Below are 19,150 nucleotides of genomic sequence, written 5' to 3' on the forward strand. Positions count from 1 at the left end.
TATACAGAAGGAAAGGAAGTATGGTGGCACACATATGGGGCAGTATACAGAAGGAGGGATAGTGTGAGGGCACAGTATAGCGAGACAACATACAGAAGGAAAGTGTGATGGCACACATATGGGCAGTATACAGAAGGAGGGATAGTGTGAGGGCACAGTAAAGGAAGGCAATATAAAGAAGTATAGTGTGACTACATCTATGGGGAGACAGTATGCAGAAGGAAGGATAGCGTGAGTGCATCTATGGGGAGGCAGTGTAGAGAAGGAGGGATAGTGTGAGGACAAAGTATGGGGAAACAGTACACAAAAGGCGGGATAATATGAGGTAATTGTATGTGGGGTGTATTGAAGGAGGTATTCTGCAAGAGCACAGTAAATTTTAAATGTAGTATACAGAAAGAAGGATAGTGCGAGGTAACAGTATGGGGGCAGAATACAGAAGTGGGGATAGTGTGAGGGCACTGTATGGAGAGGGGGAAGTATGCAGGAGGAGGGATAGTTGGAGGACACTGTATGGAAAAGGGGCAGTATTAAGAAGAAGGGACAGTGGGGGCAGCATACTGAAGAAAGAATCATTGGGAGAGCACAGTATGGGAATGGTCTGCATAAAGTGAAAAATAATGTAAAGGCACAGTATGGGTGTCATTGTGGAGGGGGACAGTGTGAAGAGTGAACAGTGTGGTGAGGGTGAATGGGGCATAGTATGGAGAGGAGGCAAAATCTGGAGAGAGGACAGTGTGGGCGGACAGTGTCAAAAGGTGGCACAGTATGAAGAGGGGGAATGTAGGGGGACAGCATGAAGAGGAGGCATAGTATGGAGAGGGGCAGCATGAGGGGGACAATATAGGATTAAAAAGAGCATGAAGTGTGGACAGTGTGGGGTCATAGTTCATAAGAGTGGACAGTGTAGTTGGTATAATTCATAAGAGCGGTGGTGTGTTGATTGTAGTTCATAAGGGGACAGATTGGCAGTCAATATATGTAAGGGAGAATGCTACGAAGGTTACAGTTCTTAAGGGTATGTGACATTTGTAATTTACAAGGACAGTGAGGAGGTCTCAGTACATAGGAGAGGACGGTGTGGTGTTCATAGTTCATAAGGTTTGATGGTGTAGCGGTCATAGCAAATAAGGAGTGACAGTGTGAAGACAATATTCTATAATGTTGAATAATTATAAGGATCCCATCAAGCTTCCAGTACTTTGATTGGAAAAATAAGGCTGCAGCCTGATGTACACGTGCATTAAACTATACCATAACCCCAATAGATTTACTTGTATCCATTTGAAAATGGAGAAGACATAGCTGTCACACCGCTCATGAACAGAAATCATAACTTCAGTGTGAACGGACATTTTCCCTAAATGTGCAAGCACAGTGTTTAAAGATATGTATATATATATATATATATATATATATATATATATATATATATATATGTATATAATTTACTTACAAGGCTCTCTTTTGTAAAATTGAGGATTGGAGGGAATATATGTAAATGATCCCTTCCTATTGCGGCCTCCATGATTGAATACAAGTATGCTTCCCATACAAGTAATTGTAAAATGTAAGTAAATATTCTAATCGATGATCATTTATCTTGACTCCTATCATCTGTAATACATAATAAACCTTGCAATTATTATAGAGAAGTCTGTTTACTGACCTTTTATTGTCAGAAAATAATGATGGCATTATACAATGATAAGTGGTAGATCTGTGCAAAGTACCAACAAGGGAGTTTAATGGCTTTAGAGTAGAATTCATATAGCGGTGCATGTACTTTAGCACCATAAGGATGTGTCCAAAATGTCTCATTCATTTGTATCCATCCGTACTCTCTGCATTTCTGTGATTCCATATATCTGTCCTCAGTATATCAGCCTGTATAAGAGCTCTGTAATCCAAGACCTAGTTATATGGAATCGTGGAGAAACATAATAGCCCGAAATATATAGGAAGGCGAATATTATACTTGTTGGATTAACCTGCAGAGCTGGATAACTTTCTTCCTCTTGCTGAACTACTTTACATCACTCGCAAACTTTTCTAAGCACAGGATATTATAAAGTCGAGTCTATAGCAGTTCATCCAAGGTGCGGCATGTGCCTATACCTGACATGCTCTACAGAACCTTTTCTTCCAGGCAGAGATTTGTGACTGCGGCATTTTTTGCGAGTGTCAGTGTTTGGTGCCATTAATCAGCCTAATACTTGTCTTTGCCGGAGGATTACATTATAAGGCCCCGGTATTTGTCACATTGCTGAATATACTTTCTCCTATTGTAATCGGGGTTATCTTTAATACTTTTTTCCAATCCTTTCTTGAAAAAACAACATGATGGTAAATACAGTAAGTGGCAAGTAACATGCTGCAGGTCTCTAATGATCACAAGCTGTAATAGATGAATTCATTCCCACTCTTTGAGCTGCAGTTGCGGATGGATTAATAATGCATCTTAAGAACTGCCTTCAGGTTTGATTGATGTAAACCAATTTAAGGTTAACTATTAAATGTGGGCAAATCTAATAAAAAAGACAAAATATGTCCCCCAAGTTACTGTTTTGTTAAGATCACTGTATCATTCTTTCCTCGTTTAGTTATTATCCCTTAACGAGCCCCTAATGTATATACAGTGGTGTACAGTGGATTCCTCCCTACCATATTTACAAGATAATCAGATTTAACCAGGGCTGTAAATGGCCAATTACTGTAGGAAAGAATACGACTGATGCAGGGGCATTAACACCCACCTTGAACAGTTTATATTAAACCACACAAGTCTGAATCCCAATTATTAAAGAATATTTATTCTTGTTACTTTAAAGGCATGTTATTATCATTAGTGGTTTTAAGGAAGGCCGGAACGTGCTCTTTTATTTATCTGATGGCACATGTGTAGACGTTGGAAAGTTAGGCCACAAACTGGCACTGAAATGAGAGCAAAAGAAACTATTGGCACTTTAATGAGAGTAAAAATAACAACTTACAATGACTGTAAAATCTATACCTGATACATCATAGAAAGTTCTATTGTTTTTTAATAATCACGCAAAGAAAACATTTATAGAGGTTGTCTCGGGATCATTGTTTAGGAGTTTCGGATTGATTGGCAGTTCGGACCTGGCTCTACTGGCCAGAACTTTCCATTCTCCGATGCTGCAAGTAGAAGAGCTTTGCTTCTGCAGCATCAATGGAGCACTGGAGTACTAAGAACCAACCATCCAGCCGGGATCAGAGCAGTAATGAAAAGCTCTACAGCAAAGAGTTTGTAATCGCTGCATTGATCGCCTGGGTGACCGACCACCTCTGATACAACTACATTGCAAAGTGTCTCATTCCTACAAGCACTTTGCAATTTTACCCCTTTATGATGTTGAGAAAACCCCTTTAATGTTCACCTTCTTGAGTATCTCACAACCTTGCTCCATAAAAGAATAAATTGCAGATGTATCAAAACAGCCACAGATGCCCTATATTACTGCCTATGACAGCTGTAGACATCTCTAGCAGTGTGCCCAGAGGTCTCACCATAGCTGTGGACCACAGATTCCCTATATCATTGTGCCAGCCACAGATGCCCTATATTACTGAATATGACAGCTGTAGACATCTCTGAACGAATACGCCATCCAAAGTAATTTTCATTGCCAGCATTGCAACCAGAGATGTCCACATTACAGTGTGCCAGCTGTAGTTACATACATGACAGTGTGCCTGCCATAGTAGTCTGCATGACATTGTGCCAGCCAGAGGTACCACCATAGCTGTGAGTGATCCACAGATGCCCTATAGCAGTGTGCCCAGAGGTCCCACCATAGCTGTGAGTGATCCACCAATGCCCTATAGCAGTGTTCTAGCCAAAGGTCCCACCATAGCTGTGAGTGATCCACCAATGCCCTATAGCAGTGTTCTAGCCAAAGGTCCCACCATAGCAGTGAGTGATCCACAGATGCCCTATAGCAGTGTTCTAGCCAAAGGTCCCACCATAGCAGTGAGTGATCCACAGATGCCCTATAGCAGTGTGCCCAGAGGTCCCACTATAGCAGTGAGTGATCCACAGATGCCCTATAGCAGTGTGCCCAGAGGTCCCACCATAGCTGTGAGTGATCCACAGATGCCCTATAGCAGTGTGCCCAGAGGTCCCACCATAGCTGTGAGTGATCCACAGATGCCCTATAGCAGTGTGCCCAGAGGACCCACCATAGCTGTGAGTGATCCACAGATGCCCTATAGCAGTGTGCCCAGAGGTCCCACCATAGCTGTGAGTGATCCTCAGATGCCCTATAGCAGTGTGCCCAGAGGACCCACCATAGCTGTGAGTGATCCACAGATGCCCTATAGCAGTGTGCCCAGAGGTCCCACCATAGCAGTGAGTGATCCACAGATGCCCTATAGCAGTGTGCCCAGAGGTCCCACCATAGCTGTGAGTGATCCACAGATGCCCTATAGCAGTGTGCCCAGAGGACCCACCATAGCTGTGAGTGATCCACAGATGCCCTATAGCAGTGTGCCCAGAGGTCCCACCATAGCTGTGAGTGATCCACAGATGCCCTATAGCAGTATGCCCAGAGGTCCCACCATAGCTGTGAGTGATCCACAGACGCCCTATAGCAGTATGCCCAGAGGTCCCACCATAGCTGTGAGTGATCCACAGGTGCCCTATAGCAGTGTGCCCAGAGGTCCCACCATAGCTGTGAGTGATCCACAGATGCCCTATAGCAGTGTGCCCAGAGGTCCCACCATAGCTGTGAGTGATCCACAGATGCCCTATAGCAGTGTGCCCAGAGGTCCCACCATAGCTGTGAGTGATCCACAGATGCCCTATAGCAGTGTGCCCAGAGGTCCCACCATAGCTGTGAGTGATCCACAGATGCCCTATAGCAGTGTGCCCAGAGGTCCCACCATAGCTGTGAGTGATCCACAGATGCCCTATAGCAGTGTGCCCAGAGGTCCCACCATAGCTGTGAGTGATCCTCAGATGCCCTATAGCAGTGTGCCCAGAGGTCCCACCATAGCAGTGAGTGATCCACAGATGCCCTATAGCAGTGTGCCCAGAGGTCCCACCATAGCAGTGAGTGATCCACAGATGCCCTATAGCAGTGTGCCCAGAGGTCCCACCATAGCTGTGAGTGATCCACAGATGTCCTATAGCAGTGTGCCCAGAGGTCCCACCATAGCAGTGAGTGATCCACAGATGCCCTATAGCAGTGTGCCCAGAGGTCCCACCATAGCTGTGAGTGATCCACAGATGCCCTATAGCAGTGTGCCCAGAGGTCCCACCATAGCTGTGAGTGATCCACAGATGCCCTATAGCAGTGTGCCCAGAGGTCCCACCATAGCAGTGAGTGATCCACAGATGCCCTATAGCAGTGTGCCCAGAGGTCCCACCATAGCAGTGAGTGATCCACAGATGCCCTATAGCAGTGTGCCCAGAAGTCCCACCATAGCTGTGAGCCATCTCCAGATGCACTCATAATGGTTTACCAATCACAGATTTTCCCACAAATGTCAAAGACAGTGTGCTGCCAAAGTTTCCATCAGAACAATGTTTGTCATAAATGCCCCCACGATAGTGGGTGAGATCAGTAACCTGTGATTGGTTAAAATGATAAAAATGGTACAGCTTGACTTAGTACTGAAGAGTAAGGCCATGTGCACACGTTCAGTATTTTTCGCGTTTTTTTCGCGTTTTTTCGCTATAAAAACGTGATAAAAACGCGAAAAAAACGCTAACATATGCCTCCCATTATTTTCAGTGTATTCCGCATTTTTTGTGCAAATGTAGCCTTTTTTTCCGCGAAAAAATCGCATCGCGGGAAAAAAAGCAACATGTTCATTAAAATGCGGAATTGCGGGGATTCCACACACCTAGGAGTGCATTGATCTGCTTACTTCCCGCACGGGGCTGTGCACACCATGCGGGAAGTAAGCAGATTATGTGCGGTTGGTACCCAGGGTGGAGGAGAGGAGACTCTCCTCCACGGACTGGGCACCATATAATTGGTCAAAAAAAAAGAATTAAAATAAAAAATAGTCCTATACTCACCTTCGATGTCTTCCCGCCTCTCAGCTGCATGCTGCCGCTTCGGTTTCTATAGCTGGTGTGTGGTGAAGGACCTGCGATGACGTCACGGTCTTGTGATTGGTCGAGACCGGTCATGTGACCGCTCACGTGACCGCGACGTCATGGAAGGTCCTGAACCACACCGGCATTTATAGGAACGGACGCCTGCAGGTGAGTATAACCATTTTTTTAATTTTTTTTATTATTTTTAAACATTCTATCTTTTACTATAGATGCTGCATAAGCAGCATCTATAGTAAAAAGATGGTCACACTTGTCAAACGCTATGTTTGACAAGTGTGACCAACCTGTCAGTCAGTTTTCCAAGCGATGCTACAGATCGCTTGGAAAACTTTAGCATTCTGCAAGCTAATTACGCTTGCAGAATGCTAAAAAAAGCGAAAAAAACTGAAAAAAAATGCGGATTTCTTGCAGAAAATTTCCGGTTTTCTTCAGGAAATTTCTGCAAGAAATCCGGACGTGTGCACATACCCTAAGGCTTTGTTCACATGTCCAGTGATGATCAGTTGGAACGGATCCAGCAGCAATCCTGATCATCGAAACCTCAGACCAGCAGCTTGGTTGAGCCATTGTTCCAAACTGTGCGCTCACTGGTGACGGCAGCTTGGCTTTTACAGCATCAGAACTGCTACTGGCTGAATCCAACCATCTTGCTGGCTTCAGAGCAGCACCTGCAAGCTGTATAGCATAGAACTTGTAAGCCCCACACTAAACACTAAACAAGGCAATGCTTAGTATTCTATAGAATTAAATATCCCATTTACAAATAAGAGACGACTGCTTTAAATTGTATCTCTATAAAAAACAAAACAAAACTAAATTGTATTAAAAATCACATGAAGGATATAGCTACAAATGCCACTTTTTGGGGTTTTTTTTTTGCATGGGTTTGGCGGTAAAGATGGCTTTTATGCAAAACATCATAAAAATCTGCACGTATGAATACACCCAGGTATACATACAGTATATTAGTGATATTACTTGAGGCAGAGTCAAATGAGAGATTCGTTTTAATAGTTCATTAAATGTGTGGTGCTGGATGTAAGGTGAATAATGCAGTGTGTAAGTGGTCAGTAAATGGTCAATAGATGGTCAGTCACTGACTTGATTTTCTTATATCAGAATAATCACCAGAGTAGAAGATTTGTTATTTTAATCTTCAGGAAATCACATACTAAATATGCAGTCTCTCAAACACCAATTAGTAACACAATGGAAGCATTTTGGATTCCACTCGAAAAAAAATGTGTTGTTATTATTACACTAACTTGGCATCTCCGCCATTCATTCATATTTCCTGGAATCAACTCAGATGTATTTGTGCTTGGCAACTCTGCTAGATAACTGTAAGCTGCGCCATTGTGAGATCCTGCTGGGCTTCAGCTAATTGAGAGAGCCATATTGTGACTTCTTGTAGATTTACCTTGCACGGTGACCTGATATAAGTGCAGATTACACCCGTTATCTGCAATTCTTGATAGAAATGTAGAACATATTCTTTGAACGCTGGTCTTCCTTGTTGGCTTCTAGGTTAAGCAATTACAGAAACAATTGCGATGAGACAAGTGTAATTTTTCTCTTTCTTTTATTTTTTATGTATATAATATATGTGTATATATACATACAATATACTAAATAGATTTTTGAAAGCTCAAAGTTTAGGATATAAATGTGGGTGGAACACCAAAAAGCCCCACCCCCTGCATCCATCATCTACACCCGCACCCGTCATCTACACCCGCACCCCTTCCTTCAATTCCTCGCCACACACACTGGATCACGACTCAGGAAATATTGTATAGGGAAAGCATGGTTTGATGTATTAATGGCAGGTTATATCATGGCTCGTTCTGGACTATTCGGCACAAGCATGGGCATAGCAAGTAGCTATGAGGCCCAGTACCAAAATTTTAATTAATTCCTGCTCTATCTCTGTGAGTTTATGACATGAAAAGCATATGATTATTTTTTACCTGCTTCCTTTCCTCTGAATTTTGCTCTATATTTTGGCTGATTTCTATACAATTTCCACTGTAAATAGAGGCAGTCCCCTTTCCTAGCCCCATAAAAGCTGCTATACTTGCTAACCTGGATCATTCCAGTATATTATGTTTTACTTCTTCTGTTTTCGCTCTGTAAAAATCCTAACTCAAAATCACAACGCAGAAATATCCATGGCCAATCTATTAGTTTAAGGGAACCTGTCAGTACGTTTTTACCGTACTTATGAAAGTAGTGGTATGGCTGTGTTGGTGTTTATCTCTCGATAAATATAGTCCATTTTTTGTAGAATCCGATTTACCAGTTATGATAAAATGAGTGTTGAACGCATATGCAAATCAAGCTAAAAGTGCACTAGGGGGGCGTGTCAGTGCACTTGGAAAAAACAGTCACAGTGCACTGACACGCCCCCAGTGCTATTCCAATCTGATTTGCATATGGTTTCGACTTGCTTTATCATGATTGGCACATTGGATTGGGACGAAAAAGTTATCATTTTTTATTGGTGGACAAGTAGCTGCACAGCCATATCACTACGTCCATACGTAAAAATGTGCTGCCAGGCTCCCTTTATTGGTATAGCTAAAGCTACCAGTAAATATTATAAAATCAGAACCTGCAAGAATCAAACCACAAAAAGGGCGACCAATGGGACCTATTAATGCATACAGTATATGAGATGCACTTCACTTATTATCCATCATCATAATCGTATGATGTATTTTAGAATAATTTTCACAGAATTAAAAGGTGCCTTATTAACACTATTTCTCGTACTTATTAGATATGGCTACCTTAGGGCATTCCCATACATAAATGCGGTAATGCAGAAACTGGCAAAGTAATTTGTGAATTATAGTGTCAGTTAATTGTATCTAGTTATAAAAGAGAGACCAAACTGTTGTCCCCATAGGGTTAATGTGTAATATTACCTTGTGAACACCTGGTGGTCAAAGCTTGGCCCTCCATTATTATGTAGATTCAAGTCACATCATCTTTTATTCATGGCAGGCAGAAAGTTTATCTGCATTATCAGCTTTTAGTAAGGACTGCGGGTTACATAACCTTAGACCTTCTGAAATACCAGTCGTATAGTTGTGTACTTACAGGGTGATCAAGAAGAGGTTCCTGTGTGGTCCACCTTGGGAAACGGCTGCTGGAGAAGGCATTAGGGGACAACTGCAGAGGGAAATTAACTAAGCTGAAAGTGCAAGTAACAAATTGTTTTAGACAGAAAAGTAGCTGAACTATTTTAAAGAACTCACAAGTTCCAGCCATCTCCAATTGCAGCCAATTTGGAAGATTAATAATATTGTATATCAGGGAATTTCAGTAGAGACGATGAGGGAGAATTATGAGAACATACATCATAGGCAACATGGGATACCATTGGCTTCTCTATCCCCCAGTCATTGGAGATTGAGGCAGATTTATTAACATTGGCGTGTTTTTTAATAGCCTTCAATTTTTTTTGCTTTCCTAACTTCAGTAATTTAATTTTGGGCCTCCCCTGCTACAGTCGCTTGAGAAAGTATTCACTCTCCTTGGATTTTTGCCTATTTTGTTACATTACAAACTGTGCTTAAATATTTTTGTAATCTGATTTGTGTGTGATGCATCAGCACTAAATAGTCTAAGTTGGTGAAGGGAGAAAAATATATGCATAAATTAAATTTAAGGGATCAAATGACTAAAAATTGGCATGTGCATATGTATTCATCCCTTTTGCGATGAAGTCCCTAAAAATTTCTGGTGCAAGCAATTACCTTCATAAGTCACATACTTAGTGAAAGGAAGTTCATCTGTGTGAAATCCTAAGTGTCACATGGCCTACACACATTTTTTCACACCAGTATATACACACCTTTTCTGAAAAGCCACAGAAGCTGCATCATTAGGTAAGGGGCACCACTAAGGATACTTTCACACTAGAGTCGTGCACTGCACGTCGCTATGCGCCGCACAACGGGGGCAGCGGATTGCTGTTTTTCAACGCATCTGCTGCCCCATTGTGAGGTGCAGGGAGGAGGGGGTGGAGTTCCGGCCGCGCATGCGTGGTCGGAAATGCTGGACACGACGCCCCTAAAAACGTTACATGCAACGTTTTTTGGTGGCGACGGTCCGACGCAACACGACGCAACTGTCGCACGACGGTTGCGACGTGTGGCAATGCATCGCACTGCGTCGCTAATGCAAGTCAATGGAGAAAAAACGCATCCTGCAAGCACTTTTGCAGAATGCGTTTTTTCTACAAAACGACGCATAGCGACGTGCAGTGCACGACGCTAGTGTGAAAGTAGCCTAACCAAACAACACCATGAAGATCAAGGAAATCTCCAAACAAGTCAGGGTCAAAGTTGTTGAGAAGTTCAAGTCAGAGTTAGGTCATAAAAAAATCCCAATCTCTGATGATCCCCCTGAGCACCATGAAATCCATTATCATCAAATGGAAAGAACATGGTACCTCAACAAACCTGCAAGAGAGGGCCGCCCACCAAAACTCTCAGCCCGGGCAAGGAGGTCAATAATCAGAGAGGCAGCACAGAGACCAAAGGTAACTCTGAAGGAACTGCAGAGTTCCCAGCCAGACACTGGAGTATCTGTCCTTACGGCCACAATAAGCTGTGCTCTCAATAGAGGTGGCCTTAATGGAAGGATGAACAGAAAAAAGCCTTTAGTTACACACAAAAATTGTAATGCTTGTTTTGAGTTTGCCAAAAGACATGTGGGAGACTCCCCACATGTATGGAGGAAGGTGCCGTGGTCAGATGAGACCAAAATTTAACTTTTTGTCCACCAAGGTAAATGCCATGTTTGACGCCTAGCCAACACAGCTCACCGCCCCAAGAACACCATCCCCACCGTGAAACATGGTGATGGCAGCCTTATGCTGTGTGGATGTTTTTCAGCAGCAGGGACAGGGAAAATGGTCTGAGTTGAGGGGAAGATAAATGATGTGAATTGCAGGAATATTTTTGAGAAAAACCTATTTCATTCCATCAGTGATTTCAGACTGGGACAGAGGTTCACCTTCCAACAAGACAATGACCCAAAGCATACTGCTAAAGAAATACTACAGTGTTTTAAGGGGAAACATGTAAATGTTTTGAAGTGGCTTAGTCAAAACCTAGACCTTAATCCAATTGAGAATCTGTGGTCAGACTTGAATATTGCTGTTCACCCGTGAGAGAAAACCATCTAACTTGATGCTGGAGCAGTTTTGCCATGATGAATGGCAAAAATCACAATGACAATATGTGGAAAGCTCATTGAGACTTACCAAAAGCGACTATCAGCTGTAATTGCCGCAAAAGGAGGCTCTACAAAGTACTGGCTTTTAGGGGGTGAATAGTTATGCACTCGGTTCTCGGTTATTTTGTCCTATTTGTTGTTTGCTTTACAATAAAAAGAAAAACTCATTTTCAGACTGTAGGCATGTTTTTTTACATGAACTGATGCAAACCCTCAAAAAAACTATGAAATTCCAGGTTGTGAGGTAGCAAAACATGAAAAATGCTAAGGGAGGTAAATACTTTCACAAGCCACAGTATAAGCAGCCAATGTTTGGAGTGATAGTACTTGGGCCACTACCTTGGCCTCCCTACTCGCCAACTTTTCTTGCTATTTTTCAAAAAAGAAAGGTTACAAATTAATATATAACTATGAATACAGTTCCCTAGTTTTATAATACCGGTACCTTGTGTCCTAATCAAAACCTATTTGATTCCAAAATTTTGCAATGATAATTACTTTAACATTCCAATTGTTATTCACACTATTGTGAGAAAGTTACCTCGTGACAAAGAAAGCAAATCTGATAGTAGCACAACACAGTGTGGTGGCCTCGGGGACTAGTAGACTTTATGGTGGTTGTTTGGTTGGCTACCTACACTGGGTACTGGGTTTAACACCAACCAGGGGTAAACCCTGCACTGAGGTTGTATGTTCTACATAAGCTCCCATGGGTGTCTGATGAGTATTCCTAGTACATTTCCTAGTTCCTCTAGGATCCATCTACACTCCAAAACTTATTTGCAGGTTAATTGGCTTTTTATGGCACAGGCCTGAAGGTTCATGCATGCAGACATATTATAGTTCTAACTCCTTTATTTCATAAACAGGACCATGAAGGGTTTTTTCTTAGAACCTATACAACTCTAAAAGAAAATAAATTATGGCATGCTCCATCGGATGATGTATTTCTAAATAATCGCAGTGCATATGACACCCGATGGACTAATGCTTGAAAAAATGCCAGGGGGGCGTAAAGCTGTAATCTGAGTAATAGGGGGGTACTTTGAGGAATTAAAATTTAACACATATTCTGGTTTGGATTCACACGTTTCTTTACTCATTCTGACTCTACAATGTAAATGTTTTATTAAGAACAAGGAAAACCATTGCAGGAAAGGTGTGTCCAAGCTTTTGACCGGTACTATATACATATATACACTAGACTGGACATTCATATATATATATATACTGGACATGTAAACGGCTTAACAGAAACAGCAAGGTGTATTGGATGCACTTTGATAAATTCTTAAATTCTTTGGGCATTTTATTTGCATACATTCCTACATGACTGAACTTGAAATAAAGCTAATAATGATTTGAATATTAACCGGTTACCCCCTTTATGATCTACTGCTAAGTCATGTAATGTGTAAGGGTGTTTGGAGCGGGCTCAAGAGCTGAGCCTGTTGCACACAAGGCAGATTCTGGTTATATTTTATAGCTGGCATCTGTCTCTAACAGCAGTGATCAGCGCCACTGCTGATTGCTGCTGTTAACTTCCTAAATTGCGCTATCAATCATTGACAGCGGTAATTAACCTCTGCGATCTGGTGGTCATTCTGGTGCAAACTGGCTCTCCCTCATATGGCCACGTGGGCGGAAAACTAAAAAAAAGATATGGCTATTTAAAAAGGGGAGGAAAAAATGAAAACACAAAATCTAATAAGGCCTTGATATACCCAATCCAGAGCAGATAAAACAGGAAGTAGTTTTTCATAGCAACCAATCAGATTACTTTATCCATTTTCTAAGCTGCAGTGAAAATATTAAGGCTTAAAGGGGTATTTCCATCTTCAAGATCCTATCCCAATATACAGTAGGTGTAATAATAATAATAATATTAGCAAATACCGCCAATCAGAAATGTAGTATCGTTTTTCTGATTCACTGTGTCTCTTTCCTCATGTGCAGGCATTGCAGGACCTTAGATATCCATGATTACGACCACTGATATAGTGAGTTAGCTAGTTGCTAGTGGTGGTAACCATGGTTACCTAAGGTCCTGTAATGTCTGCACATGAGGAAACAGACATAGTGAATCAGAAAAACTATACTACATTTCTAATTGGAGATATTTGATAATATTATTATTATTACACCTACTACATATTGGGATAGGGTATCTTTAAATCAAATTGGTCGCTATGGGCAACTGCTGCATTCATTTTTCTACCTAAGGCCTAGGATAGATTTATGTGTGACATGTTGGGCAGCCTCCCTCTCACTAGAGACCATTTTGTGCTGTACAGCACCTTGTCTGACTGCCCCCATACCACAGAGAGAGGTGAGGAGGTGTTTCATTAAAAAAGCAGCGGAGGGAAAATGCGAAGACGGGAAAAAATGTGTCCGAAACGATTCATTCTCGTGCATTTTTTTTCTTTAAATAAAATATCAGTTGCATAAATATGAGTTTTCTCTCGTAGAGACATATTTCTTCCGCTCTGTCGCCTCTTTTCCAAAAATTTAAAAGATTCACAATGTAGTAAATTTCATTCACTTTAAAACATTTGTCAAACGTGGTGAAGAAAAATAGATTTCTCGCAACTTCCCGAATCTGAAGGAGTCAAAACGTATAATTATTGTGTTTCTGTACCCGTGGTTAATCAAGTGTGTGATAGATATCCCCCCTTTTGGGTTAAAGTACCTTTTAAAATGCTATAGACCCGAGCCTGACTGGTTAATAGGCCGCTGAATGAGTTGTGTATTATTTTTACCTCAGATTGATTGAAATGTTGACTAGAAATCAATGGTGTTGACTAGCGATAATTTACAGTGCTAAGTAGTCGTGCTGTGCGCTTGCCGTGGTAGGACGGGCGCAGGAAAGCTGTGTGTACGGCGATGAATCAAATGTGTTATGGGTCAGCCCTTTTACTTGTTCCATCATGGCTTTTACACAGTTGCCATGTAATTTATAGCGCCTTTGCGTTGTCAAACATTTTCATTGCAGCTTCCACGGTATATCCCAGACACAAACACGGCAGCTCGGCGGCCACTATTGTTTCATAATCTGAGGGGGGGAACTATAAAACATCATATTACGCTATCTTCAGGCTAATTTCAATGCACCGCAGATTGAAATCAGAGCTCGTTTGTCCCTGATGCAAATTATTAAGTTCTAATTATAAATAGCCACTTAATTACTCCATACATTTTTATTTCGCAGACTAATTTCGGCAATTCAGCATGAGATACATGGAGGAAAATCTGCAGTAATTAATTGTGCACTTTTCAAAATGTAAATGGCGGCCTTTTATACAAATCACGGCATGCGGTTTTGCACACGGATTAGCTCTCGAGCTGCCATTTTTTGTTGTCTTGTGCTATAATATTTTCATAGTGAAAAAAGACATAGCTTCCTGATATTATCTTGTGCAAAACACGCTCTTAGAGGTAATTTAAGGTTAATGTGATCTTGGGATCCATTTTAATTAAAGTTTTTTTTATATACCTCTCGCATAGCGTACAGATGTAGCTGAGCTCGGTCTGTCATTGGGTTAAGATAATGGTGTTGCTGTACGTTCAGATAAATTGCGATGTGATGATGAATTATTCCAAATGACAAACTCGGCTGTGCTACATCTGTACCTCACGTACGCCGGTGATATATCTCAAATATGTTTAAGTAACTTAACGTTACCCATGTGCGAGATGCTTATTCACCCAGGTTTATATGTCCTTGCATTCCCTTAGGATTTCCTCACACAATTAAGGTATACTTGCTATTTCCTTGTTCTCATTATAATGAATAGTCACAAAATACCAACATCACTTAGGCAAACAAGGAGGGGAAATATTGTGTAGGTGATAATGTGAGAAGAGAAATGCTTTTAATGGGACAATACATTCTACTCATATTGTCTGTATCATGTTTCATTCTACGTGTTGGTATTAAAGATTGCAAACAGATTCCTTTAATTTGACATTCAATAATCAAGGAAATCTGATAGTCCTCAACTGACATCAGTAGGCCCTTTTCGAGATTGTCGTTATTCAATGACATTTTAGGGGACCTCTTCTGCCTTAGTCCACCTCTACGTCTGATCATTTATAACATTAGATATTATCAACCTCTTTTTATCATAGAATCATAGACTGTTAGAGTTGGAAGGGACCTCCAGGGTCATCGTGTCCAACCCCCTGCTCAATGCAGGATTCACTAAACCATCCCAGACAGATGTCTGTCCAGCCTCTGTTTGAAGACGTCCATTGAAGGAGAACTCACCACCTCTCCTGGCAGCCTGCTCCACTCATTGATCACCCTCACTGTCTCACTTCTGCAGCATTTGTAAATTTCTCCGATAGAACAAAGCTTTGATCGGTCACATACATTGGCCAATGGGACTCTAACATACTATAAAATTCACCGTTTTCTTCCAGAGTTGTAAATGCTATTTAAAGAGGTTGTCCACTATTTTAGCATTGATGTCCTATCTTTAGGGTAGGTCATCAATGTCTGATCGTTCTGGGTCCGACACTCGGCACCCCAATCAGCTGTTATGGTGCCGGCAGCGACCGCCTGACGGAAATACTCACTTGCAGAGCTGGCCGCCTTGTGATGGTGGCCGAGAAAAAAAATATACATCCGCCTCCTATTTAGATCAATAAAAGGCGGATGTGTAGTACCCTGCGGAAGCCACTATCTGAGGACGGCTAGCTCCACAAGTGAGTGCTTCTGGCTGACCTTTATAACAGCTGATCGGTGTGGGGTGCCGTATGTTGGACCCCGACCGATCAGACATTGATGACCTATCCTAAGGATAGAAAGAACATCAAAGCTAAAGTAGATAACAACCTATTTAATCTCTCCTTATATTTTAGGGTACTGTCACACAGTGGCACTTTGATCGCTACGACGGTACGATCCGTGACGTTCCAGCGATATCCATACGATATTGCTGTGTCTGACACGCAGCAGCGATCAGGGACCCTGCTGAGAATCGTACGTCGTAGCAGATCGTTTGGAACTTTCTTTTGTTGCTGGATCTCCCGCTGTCATCACTGGATCGTTGTGTGTGACAGCGATCCAGCGATGCGTTCGCTTGTAACCAGGGTAAACATCGGGTTACTAAGCGCAGGGCCGCGCTTAGTAACCCGATGTTTACCGTGGTTACCAGCGTAAAAGTAAAAAAACAAAAAACGTACATACTCACATTCCGGTGTCCTTCAGGTCCCTTGCCGTCTGCTTCCCGCTCTGACTGACTGCCGGCCGGAGCAGAGCACAGTGGTGACGTCACCGCTGTGATCTGCTTTCACTTTATGGCGGCACTCAGTCAGAGCGGGAAGCAGACTGCAAGGGACCTGAAGGACACCGGAATGTGAGTATGTACGTTTTTTTTTTTTTTACTTTTACGCTGGTAACCAGGGTAAACATCGGGTTACTAAGCGCGGCCCTGCGCTAAGTAACCCGATGTTTACCCTGGTTACCCGTGACCTCGGCATCGTTGGTCGCTGGAGAGCGGTCTGTGTGACAGCTCCCCAGCGACCACACAACGACTTTCCAACGATCACGGCCAGGTCGTATCGCTGGTCGTGAACGTTGGAAAGTTGCAGAGTGTGACAGTACCCTTACACTGCAGCTTTGCTTGGCATACTTACTAGGTTTTACTATTATTTGATGTTTTTTTCAACAAAAACATAAACATATAAGACAATCGGTACCCCATTCATTTTCCACATCCTTTTCTTACTTCAAAATCATTTGTGACTGAATTGACAATGGGGGCAACTGAAGTAACATAATTAGTACCACTATTCTCATCACTATAATAAAATATGAAAGTAATAAAAATATATATTATCCTCTATAATAAAATAGAAATTCTGCATTACTGTGAGTTACAACTACATACAGAAAGCCAAATATCTCCAAATACCAGCTCTCATTGGATAACATACAGTTATAGAAAGGTAAGAACACCTAGCCTGTAAAACATCTGTGGGCTACCCTGTGAATAATAATGGTGGTGTTAAAGGGAGTCTGTCAGCAGAAAATCACTGCTCAAATCAAGCACAGGTGTTCGCTGCACCTTACCACCTACTTGTTTTACACTAATTTCAGCCCTCCTTTTGCTCCTGTAAGGACAGAGCTGTCAATCAAAGAAACTGGGCGGCGATAGATGGAAAATATGTCAGAGGGACGGCGCACTGTGCTTGGTTAGATCAGTCATTTTGTGTTGACAGACTATCTGTAAACCGAATCTTTAACCGGGTTTTTGCTCCCTGTCCAAGAGCAGCATGATGCAGGGCAGCTGGCTGCACATTTACTGAAATCACTGTTTTCTCTGCAGCAGATCAACCTCTGAATGCTGAGCTTTGTAGAACACAGATCGATGATTGGCAGCTCTCTGTGTACACTGTTCATAGGCAGAAAGCTGCCAATCAGTGGTGGGTATGGGGTTATACAGAACTCATGAATAGGGATGAATATGCGGCGCGCCCCCACACCGCCGCAGGGCCGAGGGGTACCCGGAGCCGGGCCTCTGGGATCTCAGTCCTGGGGTTGTCACGGTGGCTAGACCCGGTCCGTGGCCCTGTCCGTCAGTGGGGGACGTCCGGTGAAATAGGTGGTGATAACGGTGGTGTAGCGGTGCAGTTGTGGGGTGCAGGTCGCGGTAAATAACGAGGACACCAGGTTGCAGTCTCTTTACCTCTTTACTGGAGATCTCTGAGTCCTCAGTCCAGAATACGGTTCACCAGGCTGCGCAAGTCCGGCCGGTCCAATGGCACCTCCAGAGTTCTCTTCACAGGTGGAAATCAGTGCCTTCCTTCTTAGCGCTGTGTGTTGTAGTCCTTCCCTGCTGTGCTCACGGAAAGTACCCCACAACTGTTGTGTCTGTTTCTTAAGTTCCCTCACAACTCGATTAGATGTTCCTCTCTTATTCCATCCCTCCCTGTTATTCAGGTTGGAACGGCACCCATTTGTCAGGTAGGCCTGGAGTTCTTCCGGGACCCTAGTGACGCCCCTCTCCCGCAATTGCCCCCCAAGACTTCATAGGTGATATGTGGTAGACAGCCCGCCTGAGACTGACTGTCCTGCCGCTGTTTGGAGTATGGCTTAAAGCTGTATATTATTCCACTCCCTCGGCGTTCCGGCCACCGGTAATGCGCCTCAGCAAGGTGCTGCCTCTTTCAACAAAACCCCTGCTGGTATTCTCCTTCTGCTTGATTTCGTTTCTCACTCAGCACAATCTATCTCGCTTCTAGTCCTTTCTTGGGCACCGCCGCTATGCTGAGCAGGCACGGTCCCGTTACGTTCTTTCCAATGCCAAGCCTCTGCCAGCATCCCACCCCTGGCAGAGACCCTACTGTCTCTTCCTCCACAACACCCTCTCTCACTAGGTGTTGCTTCGTTCAATCCAGTCAGCGTTCTCTCTAAGTTCCTGCCTGACCCCCAGTTTACCCACTATGGTGGGGAGTGGCCTAATGAATAGCACCCTTAGCTCCCCCCGGAGGCCCTGCTGTGAAACATATTGGTGTCTGTGATACCTGATCAGAGGAACTCCTTCAGTGCCATCGAACGCACCATGGCTCCCCTTAGTGGCGAAGCCACAGTACTGCAACGACCAGGACTCTGGGGCGCTGCAAATACATGGCAACAGGATTACTAGTCCTCTAGTGATAATCTTCTGCTAATAAAACTACCGCAAACAGCCCCTTGACAAATCACTGGAATCATGTTCTCTGTCTCTACATTATGCTGCTCTCAGATCAGCTGTCAAAAACCCGTTACAGATTCCGTTTAAGGAAAGGTAGAAAATGTAG

General features: G+C 42.9%; 1 protein-coding gene and 1 long non-coding RNA gene across 7 annotated transcripts in view; one reads left to right on the forward strand and one right to left on the reverse strand.

Annotated features, from left to right (window-relative positions):
• The window catches only part of BCL11A (BCL11 transcription factor A), a 165,281-nt gene that overhangs the window by 26,763 nt on the left and 119,368 nt on the right, over positions 1 to 19,150 (forward strand). The gene's annotated exons all lie outside the window — the stretch shown is intronic.
• LOC143804547 (uncharacterized) overlaps positions 2,801 to 19,150 on the reverse strand; it is a 29,051-nt gene continuing 12,701 nt past the window's right edge. For both annotated transcript variants that reach the window (XR_013221052.1, XR_013221051.1), the window contains 3 exons: positions 9,200 to 9,271; positions 7,515 to 7,617; positions 2,801 to 2,934 (listed from right to left, as the gene is read on the reverse strand). This is a non-coding gene — a long non-coding RNA (uncharacterized LOC143804547). The remainder of the gene's footprint in view (positions 2,935 to 7,514; positions 7,618 to 9,199; positions 9,272 to 19,150) is intronic.

Source organism: Ranitomeya variabilis, chromosome 2 (assembly GCF_051348905.1).
Source record: "Ranitomeya variabilis isolate aRanVar5 chromosome 2, aRanVar5.hap1, whole genome shotgun sequence".
NCBI lineage: Eukaryota > Metazoa > Chordata > Amphibia > Anura > Dendrobatidae > Ranitomeya > Ranitomeya variabilis.